The 17,587-nt window shown below is 33.0% G+C and overlaps 1 protein-coding gene across 1 annotated transcript in view; it reads left to right on the plus strand.

The window, feature by feature from the left end:
* Positions 1 to 5,059: 5,059 nt before the first annotated feature.
* The window catches only part of LOC149790744 (protein Wnt-10a-like), a 91,744-nt gene continuing 79,216 nt past the window's right edge, over positions 5,060 to 17,587 (plus strand). The window contains exon 1 of the mRNA XM_089972795.1: positions 5,060 to 5,295. The gene's annotated coding sequence lies outside the window, so the exon portion shown is untranslated. The remainder of the gene's footprint in view (positions 5,296 to 17,587) is intronic.

The following is a 17,587-nucleotide window of genomic DNA, read 5'->3' on the forward strand; positions in this document are numbered from 1 at the left end:
ACAGACCAATCTACTTACCTATATCCCAAAGACCAATGTACTTACACATATCCCACGGAACAATGTACTTACGCATATTCCACGGAACAATGTACTTACACATATCCCACGGAACAATGTCCTTACACATATCCCACAGACCATTGTACTTACACATATCCTACAGACCAATGTACTTATTTATATCCCACAGACGATTGTACTTATATCGCACAGACAATTGTTGTTGGTCATATCCAACATACGAATGTAATTATCATACCCCACATATAAATGTACTTACTTATATCCAACAGACAAAATTACTTACTCGTATCACACAGCCAAATGTGCTTACTTATGTCCCACAGATAAACGAACTTACTCGTATCCCACAAATAAATGTACTTACTCGTATCCCACAAATATACTTACTTGTATCCCACAGACAAACATAGTTACACGTATCCCACAGACAAACGTATTTTTCTCATGTCACAGAGACAAATGTACTTATTCATATCTCACAAATGTACTTACTCAGGGCCCATTGACAAATGCAATTGCTCATAGCCCAAAGACAAACTGACTTCACTCATATCCCACAGACAAATATCCATATCCTGTAGACGAATGACTAATGGTCGCACATGCGCCACGTTTGAAACATGTGTTTAGACGATTCCAATGCAACATTTTCCTTACTATATCAGACGAATGATTGAAAATTTTACATATTGTGAATTTTAATTGTCGTTGCATTCATCTCACAGTTCCATTTTCTACCTAGAATGAAATTACAATTAAAATTTCCTTCAGTTTTCAAAGAGAGGAAAACGATTTTTTCAGTCTTCTGGAAGTCACACACTGGTTACTTCCCTTGAATGATCCACGCTTTATGATTTCTGTGAGCATCGTATGCCCTTTTTTTGGAAATTTAACAAAGTTAATAATTTAGTAGGCATGGTAAACTGTTGTCTAGGTTTATTTATTTATCCTTCCTTCCTTTCTTTCTTTGATGTATGTTAATATATTTGTCTTGTAAATCGTTTGTACAAAGTAAGGGCATAACTCAAGTATCTAAATAATGGAGTGGAATTTATAAATTTTATAACTTATCTTCCGTTCAATCATCTTATGTAATTCAGACTGCGGCATTATCCTGTCTTGAAACAAAAGAAATAAATATTACTATTGTCAGAAAGGCATCAAGCCTCTGGCACTTTCCGCTGATGTACATTATAGGCCACCATTTTGTACTTTGCGTTTATTTTTCTCTAAAGTATATGTACCTAATGAGTCGGAAATCCTCCGTCGTCTGTCGTGGGTCTGCAATGGAACAAGAAAATGCTAAAATACATATTTGGAACTTACTTTTTTAAATAACTCTTAACACATATTTAAATAATTAAAACTTAATTGATATCATTGTTCTCTTTTTTAAATTGATATTTCATACGTGCATCATGTTTTATGAAGAGTTTCATGGCCGTTGAATAACCTGGATTATCGGATACCTAGTCACACAATCTTGATCCAAATTTAAAAAAAATAAACTTAAAGATATGAGAAGAAACTGATTGACAATTGGTGAACAACAATAGCGTCACAATCGCCATACTTCATTTACTTCTAGATTGTCATTTTGTCATACCCTATAGTATGGAGTTATTCAGGTCTGCCTCTGGAATTATTTAATGCTTTTATTAATAGTGATTTCTATAAATGTGACTTAGACTTCAATGGCATAGGTTATTGTAATACTAAACAATATCTCAGTTGCTTATTAAATATGTATCGATGCCAGGGCCGCATAGGGGACGGGGTTTCCCGACCTCCCAAGCTACCACTCCGCCCAAACAATCCAAACAAACTATAAAAATACACACACACACACACACACTTACAGCCACCTGTCACTTAAAATTTGACAATCGTTTTATTCTTGTGCACGTTTATAAACATTTATGCACACTATGAGTGAAAAATACACATAGTCTGTTGCCCATTTGAGGAATGTCAGGACCCTTTTGAAATTTTGGAACCAACCAACCCACAATCCCCACCCCCCTTACACTTGACTTGAACCGGCCCTGTAATGCTAATTCATTTCAACCGATTGTTGTTGTGGATTTTTTTTTTGGGGGGGGGGGTATTTGTTGTTGTTGTTGTTTTGTTTTGTTTTGTTTATTGTCACATTCTCGTTGTTCTTGTTGTTTGTATTTCTAATAAAGTGTATATATATATATATATATATATATATATATATATATATATATATATATATATATATATATATATATATATATATATATATATATATATATATATATATATATATATATATATATATATATATATATATATATATATATATATTTCGTTACAAGCATACCATGAAGAATTTTAATGAGTGTATGTCACAGGCTTTTAATCCTCATCCGGGCTCCTCGTCTGTCATTTGGAGTGAAGACTTTCTTCCGGCTCCCCAGTCTCCCATTTGCACAGCATATTTAATGTGGACGATATCAGATCATCAAGGCGTACAAAATGAGTTCATCGCCAGATACACTAAATGATACATGTATTATTTGTATTGGAAGGATAGGTCCGAGAAAATTCCTTTCAGATATTCGTATGAAGTCACCTTTGAATTCCCAGGGCCTATCAATGAATAACGTATGCTGTATTCCATTTATAAAGGTCATAGTAACACGCCGTTAACACCTACTTCACAATAAAGCGGTTAAATATCATATCATTTGAAGAAGACGTTATATCAAGATCGCAAAAATGTCTCTTTCCTTATCTTTAAAAAGCTGACCTGCTAACGTTTTCTTTTTTCATCGCATGAGCTTATATATATATATATATATATATAAGAGTGAGAGAGAGATTCTTTCCCATCGTCTACAAATGGATGCCTACGTTCACGACCAAGACCCTTCCCTTTTGGGGCATGCTGACTTAGTCGAGAAGGTATGGTTATTGTGCGTGTAGGCAAACTGACGAGTGATTAACTCAAGCACCCGGCTTCAATTCCCAGCATGACATGAATTATCGCTTAAAACCCAGTATGATCATATTCTTTTTCTGTGCTGATCACTTCATATATCACGCTCCCTTCTGTAGGTTCCATGGGTTAGAACGTTATGTTCAGTATATGTAAGTTACGATAATAACTTCTAGATGCCTTGATTTCTCTCAAAGAAATTTGATGGTCTATTAAGAAGCAAGTTAACTACCGCCAGATGTGTGTGTCTGCTATGCATGAATACCCATAATCACGGCCATTCCACCCATCTTTAGGGCATAGTAGAAAGGTTATGGAATTTGGTGTGATCAGGCAAGGTAATGACCATAATAATTAGCCAATCCGGTTTCGATCCCAAGTAGGGCATGAGATATAACTCTATCCGACATGATACTATTCTCTCACTCTCTCTCTCTCTCTCTCACACACACACACACACACACTCCCACGGACACAGAAAGATTACGATGTATTGTTCCATGTTAAATTGCAGTGTGAACTTTATATTACGTTATCCTCAGGAAGTAATTGCGTGCTTTTGTTCTAAACATTTCTAACCTCCCATAATTATAGTTGTAAGTGCGTCTGTAATTATTACACTGTATTTCAAACTATATCTCTTTAACGTTAATAGCATTATATATATATATATATATATATATATATATATATATATATATATATATATATATATATATATATATATATATATATATATATATATATATATGTATATGTATATGTATATATATATATATATATATATATATATATATATATATATATATATATATATATATATATATATATATATATATATGTATGTATATGTATATATATATATGTATATATATATATATATAATAAAGAATAAACAATACAATATGGGTTTCATATAGAATAACAGAAAATGCTTTCGAGTCTTCGTGGGCTTATTATATAACGTTATTTCAGGAACATTGATATTTTACAATATAGGACGATTTTCCATAAGAGAGAGAGAGAGAGAGCGAGAGAGAGAGAGAGAGAGAGTATCATTAGATTAACTGAATACATTTTCCAGACATTAAATACAATCTTTCTTCTCTTCATCCACAAAGAGTTCAACGGTTAGATCATATTACACATGAAAGTTATACTGTTCGTAAAAGAGGATGTTTATTTGAACCAAACAGAGTCAGTCTTCTTTATAGGGTTCCAATATTTCATCGTATCCACCAGAAAGCTACCATACATGCCAGCCGACAGGCTGAGCCTTAATTTTATTGGTTAGACCCAGAACTACAGTCTCTATTTGTAGGAGTTCCACGAAATTGCTTGACCTTTTAATGGACACATAATCTGATTCAACCGATTTTTTTTTATCCCATAGATATCCTAAACTGATTCATTATAGTTCATTAGCGTTTAATATTACCCCATAGAGGAGAATTTTTGGAGATTGCGGTCGTTGTGATTAAGGAAGGTTTAATACTGCTCTCCTACCGCCATGGAATCGAAGACTTCCAAAAAGACTGGATTACGACACTGTCTCATGGTCACAAATAATTCAGAAAAGGCACAACACGAGAGAGAGAGAGAGAGAGAGTAGAGAGAGAGAGAGAGAGAGAGAGAGAGAGAGCCGGAGTTTTGTTTAATTTTGTGTTAATTAACAACAATCAATCGTATCCGCTAGATAAATATTTTATCGAATAAACTAAGTTGTTCTACGAGTTGGTCTAGATTGCATTCACCGCCATCTGATTGAGAGATGATATATATATATATATATATATATATATATATATATATATATATATATATATATATATATATATATATATATATATATATAAATCCCAAATTAATTCCGACGGATTATCTGTGCTTATACTATCCACATTCAGTCCGGTCTACAACCGTATGTATACGGTAATTCAGCATCCCCTTGAGGAAGAAGCCTTTGATACCGTCGTCTTTGAGGCTGGTACTATTAAGACATTTTTAACGAATTTTTTTCTCGCATCCTGGGTTTGTAATAGTCTTCATCGCGCCCACCATCTTTTATAAAGGCCAAGATCACAGAGCCGTCAGTTTTTTATTTCTGGTTTGGGGATGGACACACAGAATGCAATTACGACGCAAAAGTCAAGTGGTGTTTATGATAACACGTGAATCAGAGTGGGTGATAATAATGATTGAGTCAGAAACAGGAAAATTGGTTCTATTTAGCCAACTGTGGAACTATAAAAAGAAGGTGTGACAGAATCAAACATAAACCTGAAGGAAATACCAAATAACAGGTGAGTAGATTTTAGTTTCATTTGTATAAGTTTTTGTGATTAAAAAAGACCAAACACAAGAAGAAAACAAAAAGGTCGTGAAGTATTAGATTTTATCTGGAAACTTATATTTATGTTTATAGATGTACACTAAAAGGACAAAATTTCAGATTTATCAAATCCAATGAATTTAATTGGAAAATTATTACTTGTCATAAATATTCACACAATATTAATTTGGAATTGATAAACAATGAATGACAAGTTGGATCCAAAGAAAAAAGAAGAAGTGGTGACAGATCGAGTATTATATTAATAGTTTTATGAATTATGTCATACCCAGATAGTTTGTCTTCGCGCAGGAACATCAATGTATTTCACTGTTTCACTCATTTTACTTACAGTCTATGTTATATAGTGGCAGCTCTTTTGATGTGTCCGAAACACACGCTCACTAACTGGGTTGGATTTACTGAACCCACTTTAACGTTTTATATATATATATATATATATATATATATATATATATATATATATATATATATATATATATATATATATATATATATATATATATATATATATATATAACACTTGACCCCCGTTTTACCCTTCTTCTGTGTTTTTGTAGACATCGCTACTGTCTGTCCAAGCATATATGTCTGTTTGGATCTTTAGAGATCTCCCCTCATATAAACTTTGGAATTACCGAACTGCTTTAGATATAAATTCTGAATTTAGGTTTAGTTTAAAAAAGGCATCATTGTGTTTATTTTAAAGCCTGCTTTTTGAATAGTTAATTGTAGTTCTATTCGATTCTTACCAAAAGACTTTTCAAATAGGATTCAAAAGGCATATTTATGTTTAACTTGTAATAATTTGTTTTTGAATTGTTCCACAAAATGTTAATTCTGTGAGGTTGTTCTGTTTCTGTATGTTCCCAAGTCTCAAATTTTCTTGTGTTTCGGGTTTCAATGATAGGTACTCCCCTCCCTTCAGGTACTTCGTCCTGTTGGTATGGTTTTCATGCAGTTCCTCCCTATGTGAGTTTCTAAGTGACTATACCATGGTCTTTAAAGCAATAATATGATGTATGTTCTTTTATAACGGGTTTAACACACACACACACACACACACACACACACACACACACACACATATATATATATATATATATATATATATATATATATATATATATATATATATATATATATATATATATATATATATATATATATATATATATATATATATATATATATATATATATATATATTCTCATCATCATTTTTCATACTTTCTTCTCTCTCGTTAGTTTTTCTTTTCTTTTACGATCTAGATATGATTCCATTCTTGTCTCCTGTTTACTTTTGTCTGCGCTTGGGACTTCACTGATCTTGGTTTGTAAGATGGCATTTCGCACAGTCCAAAGTTCTTTTCACTTCCTTAAGTTTCTTTGGTTTTGCTTGTTTATGATTTCTTCATTCTTTTCCAGCTGTGTCGCCATCTTTCTGGACATCTTCAGATTTAGATGTGATTTTACTTTTTTCTTGTCTTTTTTGTGTGTCTTTTATCCCCTTTTGACTCTTCTTTGTAATGTCGCAAACAAGTTGTATGATTCTATTATTACTTCTTTAACTACGATGCCGAATGTTTCTTGAAATCTTTCTTGCGCCGCCTCTATAAGAATCTCAGATGGCATTCATGTTAGATGTATTTAAAGATATTTTACTGTGATTGGTCCAAGAGCCTCAATTGCTTTTAGGATTTTCCTTTTTTAACGTTTAGTGTATCCATTTTAGAAGTGGTTCTTCCCCTTTTAGATGTAGTCTCAACGTTCCTGGCCCACCGTGTGATAGTGCTTAAATATGTTAAAGTGTATATATATATATCCCATTACATCATTCAACATTTCTCCACACTAGGGTCTCTCATTTGGTAGCAGATGTGTTGTATGTAACCCTAGAGTTTCTGGTCTCCTTTTAGCCGCCAGAAATGTATCTTCTCACTTGCTTACAGTGTCTGTACTGAAATAATTTTGTAATTTTGATATTTTACGCTTGTAGCGTTTGCGTATACCTCACAATAATAATTTTGTATGGCTATTTCCATGTTAATATATCAAAGAGCAAGTCTTTTTTTAGGGAATTTGGTTTATATAAACTTTTGACCATATGTTTTAAAGATTTACATGTTTAACCTTCATCTATATATGCCTTTAACAGATGTACAATATGGATCTATTCTTGTTTATCTTGTAGTAATTCATGTTTACATTTATTTGGAAGGGTTTATCTTCCTTATGTTTTTGTGCAGTTTGCTACGTTTCTAATACTTTTAACTGGCACCATATGCACACTGTTGTGCCTAAGTGTCTTTAAACGTTAATACCTATGTGCGTACGTATGTTCATACATACATACATACATACATACATACATACATACATACATACACTCATACACTCATACATACATACATACATACATGCATACACTCATACACTCATACATACATACACATACATACATACATGCATACATGCATACATACCTGTTGCAACTTATGCCTGACAGTTTCGAGACATATATTAACGCCGTTGATTAGCTGCTTGCGAAAAGAAGCAATTATTTTATTGAGTTATTTAAGATTCTTAATAAAAGTGTCTATTTAAATCAGTATCATTTTTCCAGGTGTGCTTTAAAATATGTACTTGAAAACGTCTTTTGTTTTGCCTCCCAAGAACATACATCCAGCGATTTCACACCACGTGTGAAATACTGGTATCGGGCCATCTGTTACGTCCAAAACTGTAATGGTTTTCTTCTTAAGTGAGTTGTTATCAGTTCATACAATGTAACCGAATATACCATCTTTAATTGGTTTTAACGGGGTCGTTAACTGATTGTCACATCCAATAAACAATACGCTAACGGTCTTTGCTCACGTGCCGTATCGTTTCTCGTCGTGTACAGTATCATTAGTTCGTCCAATGCGCTAAAGATGGGCAAGGACCACCAAGGTGCGCGGACGTATGAGAAGACATCAAAGTTCGGCAACCTTTGAAGCCATATCCAGATGTATCCTCTGATTAGAGAAAGACATCATGCAAACTCGAGGTTTTTAGTCACTGGTGACGAGAAATCCTAATTGCCGAGCAGTGTTGAAAATGGGCTCGCAAAACCGGCCATAAATCAGGGACACTAATGATTTTCTTGACAGCTTCGTTCAACTTATTTGTTAGCGCAATTAACCTGAAAGATGGGATAGTTAAGGGACTGCAAATAGATTTTTCTGACTTGATGGAGTAAACTAAAAGAGTCAGAGGTAAAGCTGTTTTAAGGTTCGGGGAATATTTCATATCTTATGATAAAAAGTTTTCAAAAACATAACCTTGTAAAACTCTCACTACAGACATGATACTGCATTACTAAATCCAGGCTATCAATGAAAGAATGGACATTGTAGGCACTTATTTTTCACATTTTCCATAAAGGTTTAAAATAGCGAAAATGTAAAGTAAATCAATCAGTCAATCAATCTATGGAGAATTTTTATCTACCTCTCTATACATACATACATACATGCATACATACATACATACATACATACATGAATACATACATATATGAATACATACATACATACACACACACATACATACATACATATATGCATGCATACATACATACATACATACTTAAATACATGAGTTTCCTTTCATACATACATACGCACGCACGCACGCGCATACACACACATATACATACATACGTACATACATACATACATACATACATACATACATACTTAAATACATGAGTTTCCTTACATCCATACATACATACGCACGCACGCACGCACGCGCGCACACACACATATACATACATACATACACACACACACATACATACATACATGAGTTTCCTTATATAAATACATAAAACCATACATACATACGCACGCACGCGCGCACACACATATATACATACATAGAAGAATTTTTATCTATCTCTCTATACATACATACATACATGCATACATACATACATACATACATACATGCATACATACATACATACATACATACATACATACATACATACATACATACATACATAAATACATGAGTTTCCTTATATAAATACATAAAACCATACATACATACATGCATACATAACATACATACATACATACTCTTACTTGGCATAATCTCTGTAATGAGATAATATCATCGTTTAGTTCATTTTATATTCATACAACAGTTGATATTAATGGATATAAAAATAATTATACTATGTCAAGGAAAGCTTTAAGAAAAGTAATTTATTTTGTTTATTCTTCCAATAAATTTTTTGCAGTAAACAAATGTTGTAGACTGAAGAAAATGAAGGTAAACGTATGAAAAATATCAAAGTTGCGATTAAACAAGTGATTTATATTTAGTACACAACCCAACAAATTTTAATTATGTAACCTTCTAAATTAGTATACAATTCTAAATTAGTATACAATTCTAAATTAGTATACAATTTTAAAGATTAAAGCAGATGAATAACTAATATCGCATATTGTGTGTATTTTTTGTTTTTGTTTGTTTATAGTTGGCATGACAATTATTCACGAAAAATGTCAGCTCAGATTAAAATGCATGTATAGTTCTTGCTGCTAATTGTTACAACACATTTATATTAATTGTTACAACAGGTTGCTATTACCTATTACATATTATTATTGATAATTACATATTGCTAATAATTGTTAGAGGATGCTATTAAGTGTTGCAAACAGTTTCCTAATAAGTTTTACAGATTGATATTGCTTATCGCACGTTGCTAGTTAGTGTTGCAACAGATTGTTATTAATTATTACAACAAAAAATTCATTTTTTGACAGTGAATTACATCTGAGCACATACTTTATAATCCACGTTGCTATACTCTTGAAACTGAACATTTATCATCACAAATTTTTATCAGCTTCGTATAAATATTTACAAAATCGTACTTTACTTTCCCAGATGCACTAAGCAATATACCTTTCCCACACAATACATAATCCAGGGACGCCATATCAACTTTTTCGGGGGGGGGGGGGAGGGAGAACATTATGGGGGGGGGGGCAAAACTTGACGGGCTTGTTAATTGTCGTATATAGGCTACAGCAATCTTACAGCACATGCAAATTCAGGGGGAGGGGCAAATGACCCCCTTGCCCCCCCCAATGACGTTCCTGCATATCTGCTACTAACACTGTCTTGTCCACGAATATTGATATGATGATTTTTCACAGCAGAACGTATTTTATATATATATATATATATATATATATATATATATATATATATATATATATATATATATATATATATATTATTTTTATTGTTCGCTACTTATATTGTTGTGTTTACAAATCTACAAAAGTAACAATATCTAAAGTGGTAATTTGACGGGGTTTAATTTTGTGATCTCACCCCTAGTGCGTGGTATGTTTGCAATCACATCGGCAAACGTTGACAAAAATACACACATATCTCTAGATGTATGGAGGGGGGAATTACCGACAAAATTCTATGCATGTACATGTATTTTCAGTTCTTCCTCCTTTATGCATCCTTGTAAATGGCTGCTTGCAAGTGCTACTTTCATAATGCTATCCTCGTATATTGTATTCTTCATTGATGCAAAATGCACGTAGCAGTTTGCAAGTGCTACTTTCCATCTGCATTATTGTCAATGGCTGCTTGCAAGTGCTACATTCATAATTCTAGTAATGAATTTTCTCTTCTTCATTGATGCAAGCTGTAATGGCTGCTTGCTAGTGCTTACATCTACATTCCTTCTGCGTCATTGTATATTGCAATTTGCCAACTACTGAATTGATTCTGTAGTTTGCCGTGTGGCAAATGCTATGTCAATTATTATAAATTTTAATCTTCTATTTATAATCTTGCTATATCACAAGTTACACCGATTGCACCTTCTAAAATTATGATTATAATGTAAGCATCAAGCACGTTGCAAGTTAGTATCACGGAAGTTAGCATAAAATTATGCCTTATTCTGACAACAGATGACGCTGTGACATGTCAATTTCTTACAATACGACTACTCCCCTGACCCTCGCAACTATAGGTTATACCACTTTACGGCATGTTTGGGCGTCTTATTTACAATATAATTCGCATTATATTGCCGCATTACAGTCAGCTGATATTTTCCCAGTATTAACATTAGGAAGAAAAGTTGCCTGAAAGAAGCACAAAACAAATTAAATGTATCAAATTGTATACAATTAAATGTTTTTACACGATGTTTTATTTCCGCTGACCCTTTCCACCTCATTTTTATTTGGACATTTTGTGGTTGTAATTTACCGCTGCCGCACGTCGGCAGAATAGGGTAGCCGCTTACAAGCAAGGTTTAAGGTCCTAATTTGTTTATGTATTCTTATTCGCAATGTTATCAATGTTTATTATTTTAGAATGCAGTGCAAATTCTGCTTTTTGGATCTGTAAAGACCTCATAAGGTTTGAGCATATTGCAGATAATTGCACCTCAAGGCCATATAACAAGATGTAAGGTACATATTCAAAGTATACATAATTCTTATATATGTATGGTATGGATGATCATGCAATAGCCAGCAAGTATTGTCACTAGTTGTCTGTGACAAGTATGTCATATCTCCAATTTCATTTTCAATCTCCAATTCCAATACAACAGCAAGAGGCCAATGACTTGAAACAAGGACATCACATACAATGTATATACTGTAGGATAGCTATATGCTAAAAAAATGTGAACTTATTTCATTATATAAGAAAATAAATTATAATAGTATGAAATACATTTTCTATGCCTAAACATAAAGAACATGTCCAACCAATTATGGAATGCTTTATTTCCACAGATATGAAACTGGAAACTCCATTGTGTTATTATTTAAAATCGTATTCATACATATATGAAGCGATATTTATAGTACAGATACGATGATTGATTGTAAGTTCCTTCACTGATAAAACATCAGACTCCTTTGGTAGCAATTATAAAAAATATAATATATAGAATATAAATAACATTGCTACCGCTACCAGTAACCAGCTCAATTTATTTTTGTTATTACTGCTTCAATACAGTACCAAACTTTCTTGATACATTTTTATATGAAATTAATATAGTAGTTAAAAAGGATTAATACAAATTTTTACACATATCTTCTACAGATTATGTTGTTTTCTGTTAGAAGGGTAAGACGCCCCCACCCCATTTAAAAAAAAAAAACTTATAAAGTTTTTAAGGCTCAGGCTGTTGTAGCATCCAACACCCCTCCCGCATAAACATCTTAATATGTGTGTGATTTTATCATCATTTTATCCTGTTTAAAATATAAGTTAATATTGTCATGACACAAAAAAATGTCAGCACAATACGACAATGCAATAAAGCAAAATAAATTAATAAAACCTATATACAGACATGTGTTTTACTTTTCATAGGAAATATTAGAAGAAGAAAAAAATATTTAATGTAAACTAGCATTCATAAAAACAATATTTATAGATGAATTAGTTTAAAGCATAAATTATCATACTGGTAGGCAATTATAAGGAACAAATACCTGGATCGTCTTGTTACATAGTTTTTATAGATTTATTTGCTAATCTCTTTTGTTTTTCACTTTTGCATAAATAAAACATGAATAAAGGCAAGCTTTTCACACAATTTCGCTTTTGGATCGGACATACACGCATAATTGCAAATTTTGAGGAATTAAAACTGTAAATTCTGGATTGGAGGAGACACATTTCCTTTTGTAAATTATGCCTCAAGAACAGTCAGGTTATATTGATACGTAACTGTTTCAAGAATTAATCCTAAAAAACATTCCATTACTGGATCTGTATATACACTATCCAAAAATGCTCACTTTTTGGAGAATTTTTTTCTGCGGGCAATAAAATAAGTTGTTTGCACTTGCTATGAGCAACAAAAAAATATGAAAAGAATTATATTTTGTTTGCTAAAAAAAATTATTTCTGATGTTTTTACTTTCACCTGTAAGTTAGTTTCTTCACAGAATAATAGAAACCACTAGCAAATTTCTGATTGCAGTTGTAAGATATCTGAGCAGAAAGTAACAGCTACTGTATATGCATGCAAGACATTTTAATGTGAGTTATAGGCCCCCAAGTACAATTCTTCAGAGAAGACACAAGAGTGGGTTTTAGAAATTGAAGCCACACAAGAACCAATTTGTTACTTTGTGAAAAATGGGGTCATTATGATAACATGGAGACCAACCGATGTACCTGCTGGTGATGAGTGGTCAGTGAGCAATCAAATTGTTGTTCCTAAGTCATATAGACATAGTCTAGCCCATAAAACTCCTTAAACTGGTCATTTTGGTGTCAATAAGACTTATCACAAGATCCTAAATCATTTTTATTTGCCGCAAATTAAAGTGATTTTTATAAGTACCATAGATCTTGTCACACTTGTCAAATGGTAGGAAATCCCAGCCGAAGATATCTAAGTCACATCTGCAACCTATTCCTGCATTTAGCCATTTGACAAGTCATTTAGCAGCAACATGGTAGACTGTCGGTTCCTTACCTAATTCCAAGTCAAGTAACCAATACTTGTTGACCATAATGTGTGCGCCCTCAAGATATCTATATTCTATTCTTTTAAAGAATATTGAAGCAAAAACTGTTCTAAAAGTTTAGGCAGTGTTCTTTTAACACTTGTTTGCCTCCCCAAATCTGTCCAACAATTTTATATTTGATTATTTCCAACAACTTATGCTTGAATTAGACATCCAACAGTTTAATTTTTCTGCCTATCACAATACTGCCAGAAAACACTCTGACCTACCCAGGATATACGTATATGATTTTATTGAATCGATCCTTTAGAAAGACAGTGACCAGTAAAAACCTGCATTGTATTATTATCGAGTAAGATCAGGAGAGTTTTTTTCCCATGCTGATAATTATCACAAAATGAAAGACCCTATGACTATCCCAATACAGAAAAGTCTCAAAACACCCTCAACTACCCAGGATACATGTAGGCAATTATATAAAATCAAACCAAAAACAATTACAGTGATCAGTAAAATTCTATCCTGTATAATTATGGAGTAAAATCAGTAGAGGTTTTTCTTTTTATCTTCTTGATACTTGATGAAGGAAAGACACAAAGACTTTCCCAAAACACGCTCATCGACCCAGGATATATGTATACAATTACAATAAATATGCGGAGTTGATGCATACATTCTCTCTCTCTCTCTCTCTCTCTCTCTCTCTCTCTCTCTCTCTCTCTCTCTCTCTCTCTCTCTCTGATAATAGATAATTCACTAAACTACTTTTATGTTGCAAAGAGCAGCACACTTAATAAGTCGGAATCATGCGTCACTACATTCATATTTAAAAACTTCTTTTACATTTTTTTTTGTAATCTTTAATGTGACAAAGACTAGCTTAATAATTAGAACCTGAGGGTGCTATATTTATATTTTTAAAATTCTTGAACCAGTTTATTATTTTTAATTGGTTTGATAAAGGTAAGAATTAGAACAAATATAAGTAAAGCCTCCTGTTATCTATGTCTTATGTCTCTGATTGTTTCCACTTTTAAGGACAAATGTTTTAAAGGACGCAAACCAGTTTTAAAGCTTTTTGTTTGTTTTTTGTTTATCAATTTTTTGTTTTTTGTTTTTTTAATACATTCAAAGGTTGAGGTTCTGTACATTAACAATGCAAATTAAGTATTGGAAAACAATCTTACACTAAATCTAATACTTATAATCGCATGTAAACATTTTTATCATACGAACATGATTTTCCACAGTTTGATTATTTCAGCATTTGCGACAAAATATGTTATAAAATGAAGCTGTGATAAGAATAAGAAAACCTTTAGGAATGCTTAACATTTTTTAATGCCATTTTATCTATAAAAGTTTTTTAATGTGCTATTGATGTTGCTCTGAAATATTATTTTCGCCGTAGCTTATGTACAGTAATATCACAGGAAAAGATAGACGTCTGTAAGGTACGTCAGAATGGATGACGTACAATACGATCCTTAAAACTAAGGGTCGTCTGATGAAGCTCGTTAAGAAAGTACGAGGGAATATATCATTGTCATTTCTGATTCTTACTTTTGTAAAATAACTAATGTTTCCAAAGTAATGAGAGATATCACTAGGGAGTAGATTTCATAAACGGTGAAAGTAAATACTTAAGTGGGTCAAAACTGGGGTTGAAGAAGATGTACCACCCTGCTGCAGTGTATGCGTTTTTGTTTTCGTAAGGTGTTAGAAATCACTTAGCTCTTCGAGAAAGCACATGGTTTTAGAGAACGATTCAAATCTCGTTTCAAAAGTACACCTTTAAAAGAGGGACTGAAAGATTAAAAATGTTTACTGACACAAAATGAATGCCGTAAAGCTCCTTGGTTAGCATTATTTATTTATGGTATAAGAAAAACATTAGAAATTTAGAGCGTTGTGTGTTGTCATAATGCCATGATACTCTCTAGTATGCCATTATGACAACAGTTGGTGACACAAGTTGGACAACAAAGATAATACTGATACAACTTAGTATTTACATTGTTGGAATACCAAATATGTACGAAAACAGCAATTGGAATGATGTAATTGTAACATGGCAAGTTTATAAACAGAATATACAAAACTTGTAATAGCGTTTGCCATACGACAAACTACAGAATCAATTCATTTTTTGGCTAGATACAATACGCAGAAGGAAAGTAGATCTAAACAGTAGCAAGCAGCCATTTACAGCTTGCATCAATGAAGAATAGAAAATTCATTACTAGGATTATGAATGTAGCACTTGCAAGCAGCCATTGACAATAATGTAAATGGAAAGTAGCACTTGCAAACTGCCACGTACATTTTGCATCAATGAAGAATACAATATGCATGGATAGAATTATGAAAGTTGCACTTGCAAGCGGCCATTTACAATAATGTATCAAGGAAGATTAGAAAATTCACGTACAAAATTATGGCGCTAATCCCCCTCTATACAGATGTACTGGGAGGTTTTAATGTATCATTCCAGCTGGTAAACAATGACTTTCTTTAGGAAAATTTTAAACTAAGCAAAAGATCCGTCATATCGATAGGGGTGGGAAATTCCAAAAGGTAGGTGCGGATACACTATATGAGCTTTTAGAATGACTGGTTCGGAATTTGGAGTTTTTGTCTGAAATTACGCTTGGTATTTAAATGATGGTCTTAAATCAGTAGGATTAGAGAGAGACAGACGGACGTGTGTAAATATTAGTTTGTGTGATCACGATAGTTGTGGGTCACTGGTCAAGGCGCTTTGGTCCAATTGCCTTAGTCTTATGTTACTTATTTAGGCTCGAATAAACAGTAACACAAGAAAGAGTGAAAACATCAATCTCTGAAAAAATAAAATAAATTATTTCCCTAGAAAAATTCAGTAAAAATAAAAAAATATGAACTTACGGTTTTTATAGAATCAAACCCAAAATAATTAAAGAATAATCCAAGAATAAAACTTTAGTAGTCCTCATAACAAAATATTCTACTGATTTCAAGTTCGAATCCCGACGAAGAATCCAAGATGGAAGACAATGACGTATGCTGCAATCTGTAGTGTTTGTTGTTGTTGTTGTTGTTGTAGGGTTTAACGCCATTTTTCAGCACACGATAGGCTATACATGGTGGCCAGTATTAATGGTGGAGGAAGAACCCGGGAAAACCCCGGAAAGAACCACCGACCCACGAGAAGCTACTGGAAAGCTTTCTCACATACCCACATTAGCCGAATCCTAGACTCGAACCCACGCAGACAGAGGTGAGATGGCAGTGATCCGTAACGGAGAGCGCTTTAGACCACTCGGCCACTCGGGGCCCCTTCTGTAGTGTTTAAGACTACAGTTCCTTGTAGAAACAAGAATTATCACTCCAGTTTTGGAAATCAAAATAAATTTCTTATAATAACTGTCTTGGATTAAGAATCTCACATGACACATATTTTCCAGAAAAATAACAGAGTTAATCCTTTTGAATCCAAGTAATTTGAAATAACTCCAAACAACACAAGATACAACTTCCAATGTAAGCCCAGCTTCTACCGAGAATAACTCACTAACACAGGTTATATCGTATCCTACAACGTAAACAAGGGGTCACGTGATCATCTTCTCGCAGCTTATAGAAACTGTACTTGTTAAAGGTCACGTACACCCAGTGTGACCCTGTCGAAAACCAATCATTTTACTCTAAGAAATAAAAA

The sequence above is a fragment of the Sinohyriopsis cumingii genome, chromosome 10 (genome assembly GCF_028554795.1).
Source record: "Sinohyriopsis cumingii isolate HCF-2022 chromosome 10, ASM2855479v2, whole genome shotgun sequence".
Taxonomy (NCBI): domain Eukaryota; kingdom Metazoa; phylum Mollusca; class Bivalvia; order Unionida; family Unionidae; genus Sinohyriopsis; species Sinohyriopsis cumingii.